The sequence below is a fragment of the Temnothorax americanus genome, unplaced genomic scaffold (genome assembly GCF_048541705.1).
Source record: "Temnothorax americanus isolate GAGA-0224 unplaced genomic scaffold, ASM4854170v1 Scaffold22, whole genome shotgun sequence".
NCBI lineage: Eukaryota > Metazoa > Arthropoda > Insecta > Hymenoptera > Formicidae > Temnothorax > Temnothorax americanus.
The window spans coordinates 1,946,400-1,963,831 of NW_027509360.1; the positions used below are offsets into that span (position 1 = coordinate 1,946,400).

Here is a 17,432-nt window from a genome sequence, read left to right on the forward strand (position 1 = left end):
TTTAGAGAGATGACCGCTCCGTTTCCGGCAGGAAAATTCACGCGCCGACATTATCTCGTCGCGATCAAATTTATTCGACGTAGTGTCCGTGCGGAATTTATATTCGATGCGGAGCCAGGGGCCGTGCATCATCGGCTTAAGTCAACGAGGCGATCGCAAACACAAGCCAACTAGCGCAGCGCGCTTTGAGTCTATGCACGCGTGCGTACATACGTAGTTACATCCGTGTGTATTTATGTGAGTGCATGCGATGCAGATGCCTGAAATGCCTGTCGAGGTGTGTGAATTGCGAATCGCTAACAGAATCGTCCTTCGAGTCAATTTTTAGAAGCTGCTAGCAGCAATTAAACGTTTTCTTTTTGTCACATTTATTGATCTTTGTGGAACTTTGCGTATATACGTAACCATTATAAATATGGAGAGAGAGAAAGAGGAAGAGAGATTTTTATGCAGTCGTTCATTTACGATATGCAAAAGGTTGTAATGTAAAAAAAAATGCGGCAGAACTTGAATTAATATTATGGGGAAAAATGTGAAAAATGTTGTCGCAGGAAATTTAAATTCATTTACAATTCATTATCCTAATTATATCGAATAGATAATGCACTGCCGAGCTTTTGCTAAAATAAAGTGAAGCGCTCTCTCTCTCTCTCTCTCTCTCTCTCTCTCGTCTTATCTTTTATTAGAAACGACATTTTTCACACACATTTCTCGTAAATGGACGAACTTACCCGTCCATAAAAAGTTAAACAAAATTTTTTTAGTGAAACTTGGATCGTAAAGTGTATATATATATATATACCTAAAATATATATATAAAATTTAATAGCAGCTGTTGAGTGTATAGGGTGTTCAAGCTTTCATTCTATCATCTTTCAGATAGAAAAGAAAGTATATGTATATAGCAACTTGTACAATTAAATATTAAATACTTTAAATGAATTAAATGTGTAATGTGACGTCGTTTTTAAATAATTTTCACTAAACTTCACCATAGAGATTTAATCCTTAACACCGTGTAGAATTTCACAAACTGCAGAGCTTGAATATTGCCTTTTAGCTCTCGTTGCGAGAATGTTTTAACACAATATTAATAATAAGTTTATAATATTTTTTCCCCGTTTATTTTGTAGAAATTTCAAATAACCAATAAAAGCATTAACATTATTTTCGAAAAGCACAAAATATCTCCTTATCAATGCGATCTTTTCCACGTTAATAGTTAAGAGTCAACTAAAGATATAGTAGATATTCACCATTAAAACAAATTGTTAACAATAAATAATGGTTATATCGTTAAAAAATTGCAAAAAATCAAGCTCGAAGTAAATGAATGGACGTATATACGGTTGGTAAATGTAATCAGGGACACCCAGCATGCGCATCAGGGGTATGTATTAAATACATATAACGCGCCAGACCACACGTGGCCTTTTCTACTCGCCGTACTCGCTCTCGAGAGTCTCGCGTGTCACCGTCTCATGTACCGCGTATTATTGTATTGTGTAGCCAGTGGAAAACCTTATGGAAGCTCCATGGGAATCGGCCAAATGCTTTCCACTTCGAACCCCGTTCCACAAAGGAATAATACCTCGCGCGGCAACGGTAAAAGGTCGACTCCGTTAATTTTCCTTCCCTACATAAAAAGTGCATTAATTTCTGTGGAAATATTCTACGAGACGAAAAAAAACACATCTCGGACGAACGTCAACGGCGCACTTTGTAATCCGCCACTCTCACAGTATATAACATTTCGCGGTTTGTGTTGGAGCGTGTTATATAATTATGTCGTTCCATTAACATTAACACGTTAAATAAAAAATTCTCTAATATCCTAGCAAATCCATGAGATATTATGAACTGCGATGAACTGCGTAATCGTTTTATTTAACGCTTTTAAATGTTTAAACATTACTGCTTAAATTAGTTTGTTTTTAATGTCTCCTCTTTTCCTGTAACTTATATATATTTTATATTTCTATATAACGTTACATTTCATGTTTTTATTAATGTAAAACAATATAAGATTTTATATAAAATAAAATTCGAGATAAGTCCAATAATTTATTTCATAGCTAAATGCTTTTGAAATTATTTAATTAATATTGTTTTTATTTTATATATATAAGCTGTTTCTGCAATTTTCTTATAACAAATTTATAAGTTAAACGATTATTAAAATAATTTATTTACGCAAAAGATGGATAAGATTTAATCCTACTTTTTTAAAACTGTTAATTGATTATCGTTTGGAACTAACTTGCTCCATTGATGTTCTTGTGTTCCTGTCGAAATGTCGATACCATCAAAGTCTTATGAGCGCATCTATTAGTCTAAGCAAGTCAACGAGCCGATCTGGTCGCAGCGTGAAACGAGCCAATCGCGTGTCCGGCGCATTCTCTCGAAGAATAGGTTGCTTGACTCACGTGCACTATATTGTGTTGAATTACGCAAGAAAAAACCCCCGTGAGAATGCAGTTGCTTCAATCGCGCATTCTTAATTGTCTTCGTTTTCTTCGGCACGCGACGCCGATGAGAATCTAATGTTTCCACATCAGGAGAATCAAACTTATCGACTCATATTTCGCGTTGCGCGTCGAAACGAATTACTTCGCCTTTCTGCATTTTGCAAGAAATTTAGAATCGATTAAGTTAACTGCATTGTCAAAGTGAGCACGATATGATTAATAGCGATACGATTAACATTTTTCAGTTAATGAATATTGGTTTAATATACTCAAGATAATATTATTAAATAACGATGACTATTAATTTTATTGGTGCGTAAATATCGAAGTGTCACACACAGTTCACTATTACACGATTATTCCGATTGACCCTAATGCTCGTTTATTAATCTGCAAATAACATTCTGCGAGGACCAATTGTTACGAATCACTGATTATTTTAATTTAACGGGAATAAACAAATGTCATATAAATCTATATATATAAAATTACGTATGTACTTCTTGAATTTTGCAGAAAAAAGATATTACATATATATGTGTACATTCTCGTTCAAATATCTCGAAGAATGTAGAATTGAAGGAGAGAAGAGACTTTGGTAATATCACTTCGCAGTGTTTGCATCAATTATTCTTTCATTAATAAAGTTAATAGAAAAATTGCTACCAATGTATACCGAGATTGTTCCTTTAATAAATTTCGTGACGAAGTGAGTAATTCGCTCGACAATTCTCAAAATTGCTGCGAGTCATTTAGAAGCAATCTATTTTGTTAATTCAAAAACTTTTGTTTGATAATAAGCGCATGAGTATCGGGTCTTTATTGCATCGATGATTATGATTGCATGGAGTGAGCATGGAGATCGATAAATAATCCTTATCTCTAATGAGAAACGGACGAGAGAGCTGAACTTTCATTCTTAACGATGTACTTCAAACAGTTGGCTATTACTTCCGCTCTTCTATATTCAGAATAAACTTACTTCATTTAATTTTACACGGATAATGGAATATTTCCACAATTGTGCAACTGAATTTTGGAGGCTCAAAGAAAAAATGTAAATTTGCGAAGATGTATTACGCATCTCGCGCTGTATTTCGACCGCGTCGACTGTATTTCGCATCCATCAATTTTCAGTCTATCATATACAAATTACAGAACGCCGGCCATTCATTTATGCACAGTCAACTTTTTAAAATTATTAAAATAAAGCCAGAAATTGTGTATTTTTTCGTCTTTAAGTAAACGTACATCATGACCGCGTAATAAAGGCTCTTAATCAGGCTCATATGATGTTTAAAAGTGTGTAAATCGATACACACATGATAATTATATAACAAGTAATGAAGAAGAAAAATTCATGTTTATAGATCTGATATCTAAATTTGATTTTCTGCAGCCACAAAATGAACTTTTTCTGCATGCTCACGATATCTGCTCGAATTAATAAACTCTATTATCGTATACTATTGTATGTCGTTGTACGCCACATGCGTGGCGACGTCGATTTTCTTCCCTTCCTCCTTCTCTCGAATCGAAAACACCGGTAGCGTCGCGACACCATTTGCCGAGTCTCACCGTTCGCGTTCGTGTGTTCGGACTTTTTTTAGGATCGCATAATTGAATTTCACCGGGAAAGTCCGAGAGAGCCCGGGGTTCGCTATCAATGATATACGACGAATGCAGTCGTTTCCTCCCACCTTTCCTGCCACCCTTGTCCGCTCCCGCTCCTCCCTTCCCGCCTCACGCGAACCAGGGTCTCGACGCAGGAGCCTATTTTCCGTCGCCATTGTTTAGTCGCGCGGTTACACGGCCTCGCGAGACTTTCCTTTTTTCCCTCGCTCTCGTCCATTTCCCTACCCGCCTTTTTGTTAAGCCACCTCCACTCTCCTAACTATATTGCTTCCTCTTTCATCGGCTTGCTCCCCCGTCGTCGTCGTTGTCGTCGTCGTTGTGTCGTTACATCTCGTCTGCATCTCTCCCTCTTATTTTGTTCGCTCTACACACAGTCTACATCATGCATCGCGATATTCGCATGCTGTTTTATTGGCTTAACGCCAACTTCCTTCCCGTTTATCCCTCAAATAGAGCGACACGAACCACACCCGGTCCTCTCGCAGTTTTGGGCGCTATCCTTGACTTTTCCGCACGAAGGCGTATAAATTGTAAAAACAAGTACGATAAACCGCTTGGATTTCCACTAGGTTAAACCTGTAATAGCCGACTAAAAAAGTATAACAATGTAATAACAACGTAATGCTGTTATTCTGTGACGCGAAAACAATTTATTTATTACAAAAATGTATTCTGAAAAAACTTAGAAACACGATATTTTTAAATATACATTTTTACGGATGAGAGAGAGAGAGAGAGAGAGAGAGAGAGAGAGAGAAAGAGAGAGAGATATGTGTATATTACTGTAGGTAAATGTCTTTTTATTTAAGTAAATTTTAATTTTGTTATAATTTTACATCATCTAATTGTATTGTAAAATTTAGGGCCAGTTCTCGTTTAAAAATATATACTCATATAAAACTTGTATTTTACACAATGGTTTTGTAATTATTTAATATAAATTTTAAGTTTTTCATGATAAATATTCGTATTAAATTATACGTAATATTAATATATAATTTCAATTTAATATCATATTAAAAATTAAAATTACACGTAATATTCAGCTGTCCGTCGTATCAAAAACCGTGCAAGTCACGTGAATTAATCCAATTGACGTGAATGTCAGCGAAATAAATTAATTAATCTCGGTCAGAGTAGTTGCGGTACATACAATGTAGCCACAAATTCACGTACACGCTTAATGGCTTCCTGTGTTTAACAAAATTTTGATTGGATGCCAACATTTTTTTCAACAATATTTCGATATTCAATATTAATATTTTGATAACTGATCCCCAAATTAAAATCCAAATTGAAATCGAATTTGTATGAAAATATTAGCAGAACAATGGTTTTTTTTTGTTACATATAGAAGATTAAATCACAACAATCCCCCTGTATTTTAATTGATTGAGTACAATTTTACAACTGGTCATCGATACCTGCATTGGGAAAAAAAAGTTTTCGAATTACTAAAAGATTTTTACGTCAATCATATCCTCTCATATTTACGGACACCCTGTAGACACACGCGTTGTGTGTGTTTACAGATTTCCGGACGTTTGAGATTTTCGCGGAAAGCCGTGGTTTTTCGATGAATCACACGGCGTATTTATTCGCCAATTAAACGCCCATGCAACCTGCATATTTATTTTGCACGGCCACGACAGCTAGCCCGAATCGCGAGGTCAGATCCGTGAAAGTGACAACAAAACGTTATAAATCCGATGAATTCAAATCGCGGTAATTGCGCGATGAGTGTGCTTGAGGCTCGTTTCCAAATACAAAAAAGGATTACTCTCGACGCGTTGTTATCAACAAGTTAACTAACACCAGGCTACACCTTGCTTGGCTTACTGTCATAGCGCGAACAGTACAAAAACGTAGCGTCGCGTCGTAAAAGATAAATAAACCGACTATTACATCAAACGGACGTGTGCGTGTGCATTTGGAATTGCCATTTACGAGGTAAAGTCAACTTACTTACAAATTAAAGTTCGTATCTCCGACAGAGCTGAAGAACATGAGATTTTGTGTTAAAAAGCTCCCTCGGCGATGTACTTTTTTAATTCTGAAAAGTTGAATTACCGTAGCATGTCCATTAAATCTGGTTTATTATTAATATCGGTCTATTTAATTTTCTAATTAGAATTTTAGTTACGATGTTTTTAATAATTAATAAAATATTAAAGATAAAATTATACAAGGTTAAAATAAAAATTATATTACATACAAAAATACATTATAATTAGACGTATCTGTATATTATATATATTACGTATCTGTACAACAAATTTTATCATTTCTGTCTCATAATACTTTAGTTTATTTTTTTTAATATTAAAAGCCATATAATTAATCAAGTTAACCTGATAAATTTTCGGCAGACCTTTTAGCAAATTTGTACATCTTTCTGTAAAATAATATTAAAAGATATTTTTAATGTTCTTCTCTCATATTTTATATGACAATAATGTTTGGCATTTAAAAGAATTTTAAATTTTCATTTACTTTCCACTTTTAGAGACACAATTTTATAGGATAATGCAATGTATTATAGCTTATTATCATAGTGTGTGTTTGTGGAACGTTGCAAATTATATTGCGTTGCTTTTTGAGCTCGCATTTACCTTAAAGAACTCGTAATTTTACCACCGCAAAACCACGTAACATCGTTTATGTGATCATGAACACGATAAATACTTCTTTGCACGCTGCCCGATGCTTTTATGTGTCGCCCATTTAACGACGTGTTTACTATGTAGTATGAATTAATGCGAATTAGTCGCATTTCACTATTACGGACATTCGACAGATAAACCATCTCTGCTATTCAGAATTACGATAGAATGGGTTTTATTATTTCAAATACGCTCCTAAAAAGAGGAAATTAGGATAATTAGAGCTATTATGTTACGATTAAAAACGTAACTGTATTTCTAACTAACATAAACTCAAAACCGAATAAACCACTACTGAACAATCTAAAATCTAAAGAATACAGCAAATATTTAACCAAGATATACATATAACGTATCTTGGTCCCGCGCTCGATGAAAATACCAAAAATAAGAAAACTAAAATATTTAATCTATATCGATATTTTTTTTACTTATTAAAGTATAAATTATCTTAATTTATATAAATATGTTATTAAACTATACATTATATATATATTATCCTATTTTATATACCTATAAAACGTGATATAAATTATTAAGTATTTCTTCTTATAGAGAGATTAAAAGCGCCAATTTCCCTTTATTATTTAAAGAACCATTCACTTTTTCATCTACGCTAATTCTCTTGTTTATCGGATGGATTCTATCACGCTATACGTCACGGCTTGCCAAAGGCTGGACTAAGAGATAGCATTTTAATCCGCGAGATGTTTCGTAACTTTGCGGGGTGGGTTTGTTCAGTAATCTCTTAATCTAGTGTTACGCCCAACGTTAAAGAACCGAAAGAAGCAATATAAAGATCTTTAGATAAACCCGTACCCGTTCCGCGAGGTCATTAAACGCCGGCGATAAGAACCTTAAAACCGTTTCCGTTTCTCTCGCTCGACCTGCCCATTCTTATTCTCCCTTTCTACCGTTATACAACATATTCCAATGTCCTAAGTACACTTCCCATTTAGGTACCTATATGTTACACGTGCGTCACACCGCTGCGTGGGCAGCCCCTGAGTATGTGCCGCTCAGATATTTACCGTATAATAAATTGTGACGAAAAGACCGTGCGGAGGTGGATTTTTACGTAAAAAAAAAAAAGATCAATATGGTCGGTTCCTTAGTCATAGGCATGACAAACCACCGAGAAATTTCGGAGTACAAGGTAGGCGTAAAACGGTCCCTCTCGTCGTCCAATTCTCTGTGCGGACATAAACGTGAGAAAAAAGTATTTCAAATCTAAGGATAAGTGAAATTTATAGCGCACTAACATACAGGTTCAGAGCTCCGTTCTTTCGACTTACGACAGTTTCGTTTGTACTGATATTGGAAACGGTATATGCGTGGCCGTTTGCTACGATATTTTATCCGTAGTGCTATATTAGGAACCGGGATAGTATGCTCTTGCGAAGAGAGAGGAAGAGAGAGAGAGAGAGAGAGAGAGAGAGAGAGAGAGAGAGAGAGAGAAAGGAAACATCATCACGAATCTCTAACCGCGTTACTAACCAACCAGTTCGCGCTGAATTGCACGGGCATAATTCTGCGGCTGCGAAACGGTCGAACTTGTGCGGCGCGAGATTAATATTAAGAAAAACAATGCCGCGTTCGTGCATCACGCAACGAGGCAATATAAATTTAAACTTCGCACGGAATCCCGCGGGTAGCGGTGAATCGGAGATCGCGTAAAACGGTATGATCAAGCGCGGTCGATCCTTTCCCTTATATTCGATACGATACAATTTAGTTTCAACCGATTCGGCGATGAGCGCGATACAGACGCAAATGCGTATCAGGAAAAATCTGCAAATTGGTATGAATCGACAATAAATTTAATGCAATCCTCGCGAAGCGAAACAGCGATATATAAACGGCTCTTTTAGGGAGAGGTATAACGCGCGCTTGAAATATCGGCGAGTAACTATCGGCTCTTTTAAAACGGCGTACATCTCGCGCACCTTCCCTTCGCGCGATATCTTTATATTAAAATATAGTGCGTGGTTTATATTACCCGAGACCGATGTAATATCCCTATCCTCGGCGCGGAGCGTATTCGTTACCAGGTGCGTTTCGTATTACCGCCTTACACGTATGTGCACGCGCTCGTATATACAATATATAAGTCGACACCGGATATTATTCAATTTGCTGCTGCAGAAAGAATATGCACCTCGCGGAAAAGGTAAAAAGCGTAACGAATGCTCGAGATATCGGCCGTTGGCTCTCAAACGCGAGAAACCTCCGAGAAAAGCCTCCGACATTCTTTATTCGCAACGACTTTATTTGTATGTTTTACGCCGTATTTATGTTGCGGAATTTCTCTCTCTCTCTCTCTCTCTCTCTCTCTCTCTCTCTCTCTCTCTTTCCGTTTCTCGCTTATAGAGAAAGGTTCATTTTCCACCGCTGCGACACGACCGTCTATGGTCGACGCGCTGGCGAGATATGAATTTTTAAATTCTAATCGCGAAGCGGCAGAAAACCGCGAGTTTGAACTCCGAATTAACGCGGTCTCGTCACGGCATCGCTGTGCTGTTGATGGGACAAGTGATTGTCGATTTGCATGATTATCTCATGTATGAGCAATCCGATTTAACCGCGGCGAGGAGAGCCAAAATAAATCGGCAAAAACGTTTAATGAAAGGCGGTATCTGTGAACCCCTGCATGCGAAAATAAAATTAATTTTTATCCCAAATTAATTGAGTTAAATTAAATTAACTAAACGATGATTGAATAGTAATTAATAACTACTAAGTGATAATTGCGCAATAGGAGTGGCATCAATATTTCAAATATATTTCCCACACAATTTGAAAATTAACTTCAAAATTAATATAACTAATATTAATAATCACGTAATGATACAAAATTTCTTCCTATTAATTACTTCGCGCGGTCAAGTTGCGCTGTAATATACAATAACATTGGTATTAACGCTAACAATATGCAAAAGAGGACATTCGAATCCTGTTCAATTTCATTGGGCAATTCATTGGTTTCCGAGACACCGGATACGTGAGGCCGTCTTCGAAAAACAATAACGTTATTTACGCCTCTTATTGAAGAATAGGCGAACGTCACTTGCGATAGCGCGGCTCTCGGGTACAGAAATAGAAATACATATGTTTGCGGGTCGCGGTGAAATATGCTTGGGAGCGCGCGCCGAGTAGAAACGGCCGGCGCTGGTCAGACGCGGGCGGTCCGTATCGTCGGGACGTGCGCGGGACGGGAAATACCGCGGACGTGAGGACATCGCGCCTCTCTTAATGTACGGGCACGTACCTATCTACTAAGGGAAGAGGGAGAATGGGGGAAACGGTATATATCGCTCTTTCGTCCCTCCACCATCCTTTCTCGAGAACGCGGTCCTTAAACGAACGCAACGAGAAGTACCGGGTCATGAGCCAGGCTTCTCCCGCAATGAACGAGCGGCATGCTTCGGCGAGACAATTCGCGGCCGCGTACAACGGCGAAAAGATTTCAAAGACACGGTACGGAGAAAGTGCGCCCGTTACCATTCCCGAGACGTGGAGTACGCACTTTCCTCGTAATCACCCGAATGACGTCGTTTCCTCGCGCGAGCCGGGAACGTCACGTTTTATTCGACGGAGCTCTCGCCGGTACGTGAGCGCTCCTATAAGCATTTGTCGCCCGCGATGATTATTCGATGATTTATCGATTGTTAAATGTAGGGGCATCCTAAACCGATTTTCGTATCTTGCGTTATCGAGAAATGATATTTTTCTGATGCTATAAACAATTCCTTTTTAACTTTTCGTACGTTATTATTTTCTATACTTGTATATGACTCCAACATGAAAGAACGAAAAATCAAATAGAGATATTTTTAAGAATTTGCAAACTCCAGAAATTCAAAAATTGAAATCCAAGTTTCGAAAGCTCGATGAGCTTAGAGCGGAAATCGCGAAACAGGTAGGTATAACTAACTTGAAAGCGGCGAAGTCGACTAACGTCGCGCGAAATCTGGATAAAAAATGGATATAATTTGTTTCACGTCGCATTCCTCGACGATATGGAGGCGAATTCTTCGTCAGGATCACGTCGATGATATGGCGAGTGTCGGTGATCAGCGTTCGAATTTGATCGAAGCAGCAAAAGCTCATCAGCCGTTTTGCTTTGTGACGCGAGAGAAAAGGGTCCTGCCTTTCTTCTCAACCGTCGAGGATATTTCGATCCTCGCTTCTTCCCGGTCCGTAAATTCGCCACCTGCCATAAACTTCAGCTATCAAATTTGTGACCAAAGTCAAGCGTGGGATACGGCAAAACATGGATAGTAAATCTATTTTTTATTATTATACATAAATACCCTATAACAAGATTTGAATAAACTTCTCCTTCTAAAAATTTTTAAGAGTTTAAAAATATTTGATTATTTATGGTTCAACGATTTTATCAGGAGAACAAACAGGAGAACATGGTCTGGTATAATACACATCGTTTGTGAAAATGGCACATTAAAGGTTCACAGAGTATTTCTTAGAAACGCCGTTTCAGACGCGGTATTGAATCCAATTTTATATCCAATCTACAATAACTACCCGAATTGTGCAATAATTTCCAATATTGGACGCGACTGGTCCATAAAACGAAAATCTTTTCGCGCAATATCACGATTGTTTTCTCCAATTCCGCAGAATAGTGCGAAAAACAATGCACTAATTTTAGAGTTTCGCGTAATTTTATTGAATCGTGCAATATCGTCGTTATAAACTTAGCTAAGCACAATTAAATTCAAACAAATTAAAGAATCTCTCAAACAAAAGAAAAATGATAGTGAATTTAAAATATTCTGCGTGTTCATTTACGTAGTTATTTCCGTTAAATTTTTATCCGTCGGAAGTAAGAACGTCATTCGAAAACATTTTTCAAGTCGCCGCTTGCCAATTATTAATTTACAATCAAATGGACTTATTGATTTTTCAAAATGTTGGAAAAAACGCGTTGATTTCACCGACCTTCGGCGACGCATCGCGGCGCAATGCTCGCAAGCAAACTCGAGGCAATTAATTAATCAGGCAATTTAAATGCGCGTACTTTACTGGTGACGCAGCCTCGATGTATACTTGTTGCGTTCCCCATTGTATGTCGACGGCATTGTATCCGTCGACTGGAAAATATTGATTTAATGCAGCTTCTGCGTGGCTGAGCCGATGAACGTCATTAGCTGCCTTCACGCGACGAAAAATCGCAAGATATTAATTTTAAAGTTATTATACATGCCTGTCAAATAGAATAAACAGGAATAAATCCGCTTTGCACAAAACATGAAACCATTTATTTCTACAGCTTCCATAAAAACCCATTTAGATAGATAGGTATAATTGAATTAAATACCCGAATATCCTTTTGTTTCGATTATTTTTACGTTATTTTTACCAATTGAATACCAAAAATAGTAAAAGGCTCTCCGCCATTTCAAAGTACTATGAGATAATTTTAATGTCATGCTTAGCCATTTAATTGGAGATTAGTACGTCGGTGTTTGACTGCGTATAGAGAATAAATGAGAATTTATTATTACATTACATTACATTACTAGCATGAATGAAACTATGAGAATATAATTCTAGCATTGCGCGATTATCACATATAATCGTGAATAAATTACGGGGAGGATCGAATAATAAAATTAAATTTAAATTATCTCTTTAATTTTCTTCGTTATATATCAGTAATTTGAATCAATAATGCTTTTTGACAAGTTTCTATATTTATCTCTTTTTATTTTCTGTATAAATTAGCACGATCGTATTTACAAATTGCATTTATTACTGTCTCTTTAATTTATAATCCAATTTCCACGAATGCATTACAGTTTACACAATTAAAGCTCACAGATTGTTATTGATCATTCATTCTCCGCAAAACCACTGGATTTGCATAACGGATTTATAGAGAAATAATATACGCGCCCGAATTGGCGCATATCATCTGGAAGCGCATAGACTGTCCTGGATCTGATCCTGCGTACAATATCGCGACGTCAATTAATTAAAATTAAAATTTCACGCATGTCGCGGCCGGAGATTTTGGCAGGTCGTCCGGATGAAATTGCGGTATAAAATTATAATTTCAATTATTCAAAATTGCCCGTCACCCATTGCCATCAGGTTCGTTGAAAGACGTCGTTGTGCTCCTTTTGAATGTGTCTGTAGAGACACTCTCTCTTAATATCTAATTATATTTAATATTTAATATTTTAACTCGAAGTGTGTGTAGGTAAAAAAGTACATTTTTCTTAAAACGCGAAAACGAAAAGAATAACGAAAATACAGAAGAAATATTATAATATTTAAAAACGTAATAAATATTTAAATATATTAGATATTACTATATACAATTGAAGGAAAATTAACGTGTCATCTAATTTTTATCAGTTTTCATGAGCTTTAATGTCAATCATAATAATAAATTTCTGCGAGCGAGAAGAAATTAAATACAAATTTAAGTAATTAATATTTAATATTCTTATTAAATTAATCACAGAAAGAAGTTCCTCCAAGAGTATTATGAGCAAAATTTATTTTAAATTAACAGCGATTAAAACGATAATCCTGCTTTATCTCTCTATTTCGACAATACGACGTATACTTTCTTTCAACTAAATCGATCAGGTCGACGTGCCAGACGAAGCTTCATTATTCATCTTCAACTTCGGGCTAATCTTAACCGATTCATTTCCCATCCGCGCGACATGACGGAAAAGAGCGTTTTCACGCCTGGGCCAACCGCAAATATAGCCCAATGTAATTTTCGCACTGGCCTCGATTTCAATCCGTCCGCCACGCGCGAATTTGGTCGGCGAACGTCACTGCAACGTACGTCGTCAAAACGACGCCGCGACGGATCATCGAGCGGGCAAGTGGATTATTTCAAGGCGAGTTCAACGCGAGTTCAACGCGAGATCGGCTGTGATGCAAATGATATTGAAGCGTCGAAGCTATCCGATCCGATTCCGATCCGCTTTACTTCCAAAACTTCCAAAACAGCTTAAGTTAATTTGTTTAGGGATATGCGATATCATATCTGTGTAATAATGTGATTTATTTACGCTACAAAAAACACGTTAGAGATCAAATCAATTGCCATCGTAAAAAGGGGGCAATAATATAAAATTTAATAACTTTGAGTTACAATCAGATTCGCGTATAATATATCACTCTTGTCTCACACACACGCACAATCATTATAATTAAAATATTTTAAGGTTGTTTTTTGTCATTTACATCTATTCCGTTTGAATACCGCACGATCGAAATTTTATTCACGTAAACTTGGCGAAATTCGTTTATCGCGAGCGAACATCGTAGACAGATCTCGTTCAAACCGCTTAAAAGCGCATGGAGAATATGAATAGTTTTTAAAGGAATAACCCGATACGCGCGTCTGTCTCTCATCACTGTCAGACGCACGTTCCGGAGTTTGAACTCGAAGGAACGCGTATCGTGACGGCCTTTGAAGTGGAGAACGGGAACGAGGCGGATCGAGGGAGAGAAGACGAAAGGATGCGAGAGAGCGCGAGAGACGCCCGACGTCTGCATCTCAATGGCGCATCTCGTCGTCTCCTCTTAGACGGGACTCCGAGACGGATGCACATGGAAACCGCGATGCAACGTTCGCTTCCCTGTGTGTATGCGCGCGCGCGTCGACGATGCATTTGTACGTAGCGTGTAAATACGCCGTCGCGCGCTTGTAAACAGCATATTTTCTGACTCACTAGCGCAAACGTAACACGATGCGCATACTTAGAATTCAGTACAGCACGCGCGCCTCTCGCTTCTGTTGTCACCCGTCTCCGTCCTGGGTTCCGGGCTTCGTGCAGGCCGCCCTTTCGATCTCCGATCGACTCGATGCATCCGTATGACGTATCGAGTTACAATGCGCCCGAGTATTTGGACGTTACTTTCGCGAGGATGTATCGGGTTTCTGGAATGACAAGAATATAGCTCGAAATGGATGTTTGCCCGTCCTCAGAGAATCAAATTTAATCAATTTCTCTGGCGGAAGGCAACGTGAAGCACGATTTAGAAGAAGCTATGCATTGAAAATATAAAGAACGGTTATAAAGGAACTGGAATTGTCACAGTCGATGGCAATCGTTAACAAGAATTCTTGTAATTCTGTAAATTTCAGAGTTGCAGCTATACTTTAAATTAAGATACTGCTATAAAATAAAAAATTTTTATTTCATATTAAATAGAAAATATATATAAGACATTACGAATTTGCATATAAAATAAAATAAAATTGAATAAAAGAAAATTCTCCTAGACAATCTAGACATTTAATTACTTTCATTTCAAAAATATTATCAACGTGGAAATAAACGACGATCTTTTCTAAACGTCAAGAATAAAAAGAAAAATGCAATTTTAAATTGTAGATTTATATTTTATATATGAAAAAGAATCGCATATATATGAAACCATTTTTATTCCGAGACGTATCTTTGTATTTTTGGTTACTGCAAGATTAATCACGCTTGAGAGTCCAACACATTATAAAAAATTACAAGTACATCATATCACACGTCATAAATTACGAATACCAAACACGCTGCAGCAATAAGAGTAACTCGCAAATATGTTGTGGCAAATAACGTAGCAGAGCTTGGCCCGCTGAGGATTGCTGACGTTTAAATATATTATTTGACGCGTGACGTAGAACGCTCGCACTCTCTATGCGTCTTCCTTGGGTGTATCCGACAGAATAGAATTTTATATGGCGAGGAAAGCAGGCGAAGACGACTGCGCGAGAGTGCGATATCGTGCAGATGAAAATAACACGGCAACGGCATATTGCGTACTTCCAAGAAAACGTCTTGCTCGTAGAGCGGCCGAAAATGCAGCCAATTACTCGTCTTGCACACATACTCTCGGAAAAATAGCGTCCGCGTTATTAACCTCTGATTGCGCGTTGAACGATCATTTATTTCCCGATCTCGTCGAATGATATTGCATGCTTCTATTTGTTGCGCACATAGTGTGCGGGAAATAATTTGACGGACAATACAGCCGGAAAATGGGTACTTCTTCGTGAAAAAAGTAAATTAAAATTAAAGACTATAGTTCTTTATACATATATCTGTCTATTAAATCATGTCTATAAAGTCAGTGTCTATTAAGTCAGATTCAGGCTAGGTAAAAGAGTATGAACAAGCGCGAATGAACAACATTCTTTAATAAGTACTCGCAATACCGTTCGCAATCGTCGACTTATAATTCACGCGATGATTTCATACGTTCAGCATTAATTTTAATAATCAGTATTTTAATTAATAAGCTACAAACGTCGAATCAATTATTTTAAAGGACGTCGAATTTTGTTAAGTTTTTAATAATAATATCGTCGATCACACAATTACGCCGATAAATAATTTACCGGAAAATAGCGAAAAAAAAATGCACGAATATTGTCACGCAAAATATCATCGCAAACTTCCACATTCTGGGACAAGGGTGTCGAAAAAGAGAGAGGTCGATGTCGAAAACTCGGAGAAAAGTTCTTATTTATTTGCCAGACGGGAGGCAAGGCGCGAGGATCAGACGACATGCGAGGAATTTCGAATAGAGAAAGACCGTAAGCCCGCATCCGGGCCAAACTTTGACCCGCACGCAGGCATGTAGACACACGCGTGTACGCTAGCTCGGAAGTAAAACTTGAGCAAAGTAACACATTTACAATTGTAACTTTAATCCGGAATTTTAACAAATAAAATAACACGTTGAAGCTTTAAAAAAGATATACTAGATCTGTCGGAATGATGCGTGCATTAGGACAGCAGACGGTTCTTCAATCTTGCTAATTTACTGTTTTTCGAATTTACATCATGCTTTCGATGTTATCAATTTGAGTAATTTCTACTTTCGCGTCGAACCAATAGGTTGTGTTTAACTTCACCCTGCCACTTTTGCCTCGCCTTTACGTTTCTCAGTACCTCACGCGTATTCAGCATTCATAAAAAGGAAATCATATTCGTGATGTCTACCGAATGATCGTACGGCACTGCGCGGTAGCATGCGTTCGCAAACGGGTTTCGAGCGTATATGTATGCACGAATGCCTTTGTGTTAGCGAGACGCGAGGCGTATACGCCGGATCAAAGGGAGTTTCCCCCGCGACTTTGCAATTCGTACCTAGCTCGTACCTAGTACTTTACTGCCGCGACCGGGAGCCGCGAGCCGAAGATCCTCTCAAAAGAGGCCGCTACTTGAGCCTTCGCCGCGTTTGTAATCTCCCGGTACTCTCTTTTCGGGATAGGCAGAGATAAAGAGAAACGCTTGGAAAATATAGTTTCTCGATATGCGTACTCTCTCTCTCTCTCTCTCTCTCTCTCTCTCTCTCTCTCTCTCTCTCTCTCTCTCTCTCTCTCTCTCTCTCTCTCTCTCTCTCTCTCTCTCTCTCTCTCTCTCTCTCTCTCTCTCTCTCTGTATATATTAATGAATTGCTCACTAAGGATGGCTATGAGTTGCTGCAGCGGACCAAGTGTATTGCTAAGGAACGTTCTTTTAAATATGTTTGGATAAGGCATGGGCGGATTTGCGTGAGACGATCAGATGGCTCGTCTATTATTTACATTGAAGCGCCAATCTGACTCGCCTCGATTGACCTCATGAGATGCATCCACTGAGGTGTTCGAGTCGCAATGAGTCTGAGTTTC

General features: G+C 37.8%; 1 protein-coding gene across 4 annotated transcripts in view; it reads right to left on the bottom strand.

Annotated features, from left to right (window-relative positions):
* Positions 1-17,432, bottom strand: part of LOC143898137 (uncharacterized) — a 331,198-nt gene that overhangs the window by 105,426 nt on the left and 208,340 nt on the right. The window contains exon 4 of one of the 4 annotated variants that reach the window (XR_013257109.1): positions 13,877-14,699. The exons of the other annotated variants lie outside the window; for them this stretch is intronic. The gene's annotated coding sequence lies outside the window, so the exon portion shown is untranslated. Of the gene's footprint in view, positions 1-13,876; positions 14,700-17,432 lie in introns of those variants that run through there. 4 annotated transcript variants of the gene reach the window in all.